Source organism: Elgaria multicarinata, chromosome 9, assembly GCF_023053635.1.
Source record: "Elgaria multicarinata webbii isolate HBS135686 ecotype San Diego chromosome 9, rElgMul1.1.pri, whole genome shotgun sequence".
Classification (NCBI taxonomy): Eukaryota; Metazoa; Chordata; class Lepidosauria; order Squamata; family Anguidae; genus Elgaria; species Elgaria multicarinata.
The window spans coordinates 31,912,667-31,914,451 of NC_086179.1; positions in this window are offsets into that span (position 1 = coordinate 31,912,667).

Genomic DNA, 1,785 nt, shown 5'->3' on the forward strand with positions numbered 1-1,785 from the left:
CAGAGATATGCGAAGAGTCCTGAGGCGATGCTACATTGTTGTATTGTCGCTGAGCCAGTTCAATGCAGCAGGTGGAATATCAGGCTTACCACATGCAAATCTGCTGGATTCAGATCCCCCAACTGTTAAATGGAACTCACTAGGGGGCTTTGAGCTCATCACCATCTCTCAGCCTAACTTCCTTGAGTTGTTGTGAGGAGAAAAGAGAAGGGGACGCTGTACATCACCTGAAACACCTTGAAGGATGGATGAGATACAAATGTAATGACAATAGTAATGACTGTGGGGAATTCTGTTTAAGACAGAGCTAAGGAGCTGCTGGTTGACCCTGAAGGATGAATGCAACATGGCCAAAATGAAGAGCAATCATACAAGAAAGCCAATGCTTCCTCCACTTAAAAAAAAATCCATCCAGGACTAGCCCAAGATAGTTTGCTGCCTGAGGCAAAGAAAGGACAAGATGGCACCCCTCTCTCCATCCCATGTACAGAAGCTAAACTGGCAATTGTGATTTCAACATGAGTGTTATTTCAATACTTGTGATGGGAAAGAGTCTTCCACCACAATTGTGGAAGCATGCTAATTTAGGAGGCCCAGGGCAGGTTGTATGACATACACAGCTCTGACCTCCAACAGAAGGGAACAGCTGGACAGTTCAGGAGGAGCAGCCAGGAAGCTGCTACAGCTGCCCCACCAGTATCTGCTGCCTGAGGCAATACTGCCTAGTGGTAGGGCTGGTCCTGAGTCAATCAACTCTGTAACTAAATAATACTTTGCCTGAAACAACATAACATTCCAGGCATGGGAAAGTGGATTTCTAAACCAAAGGGATATTGCATTGAACTGTCTGTTGAAGAGCCTAGGCTTTACATGATCCTAAAACTGACAGATTATGTTGTTGCAAAGATGGTGTCAAGTGATGAGATTTTACTGGCCAGAGAGTTGCTGGCATGGGACCGCACAAGCTACTGTTCCCTGCAGTAAAAGCGCTGTTATTCCATTGATCAAACTGGCCAATCCAAATTCCTTTGGACTATTCACTCAGATTATTTTGTGCCAACTGTGATTTGTAAAACAAAATAAAAAGTACATTTCAGGAAAGGGCTGGAAACACCCAATATAGCTTTTGAATAACCTTTCTTTGTGGTAAAGTGATGGGTGAGGGTATTTGCTTTATTGTGTTTTAAACTTGAAATAATGGCTTATAGATTAATGTAATAAATGGTGGTGGGAAAGGGAGTTATATTAGATGAAATATTGGCTTGTTGTGTTAAGGGATTTCTTTAAATGATTAAAACATTTATGAGGGAGAGACACTTTTTGTTGTTTGGGGGGTGTTTTTGTTTAATGCTGGGAAATAGAAGCAGTAATCCTCAAGGGGAGAGAGAAGCCATAGTGGTAGAAAAGCTATTTGAATTCATTCCCTGCTCACCATGTACCAGTTCAAAATGCCAGTGTAGTTTTGCAGGAATACAGGTAGCAATCTAATGCCAAGCCATGCCACTGCCACGTTTAGCTCAGAATTGTTTACACCAGGAGTGACAATAACACACAGTACTGTCTACACCAGGGTTGGGGAACCTCTCACTCACCAGATGTTGGACTACAGCTCCCAGCAGCCCTAGTCAACTTGGGCAATGGTCAGGTGTGATCGAAGTTCTCCCCTGGTCTACAATGACTGGCAGTGGTCCTCCGAAAGGCTCCATTGAGTTTTCCTCACAATGCAAATAAGCAGACCATGGACTGCAGTGGAAAACAAAGGGTAAAGACCTCTAGTTTCTGCTG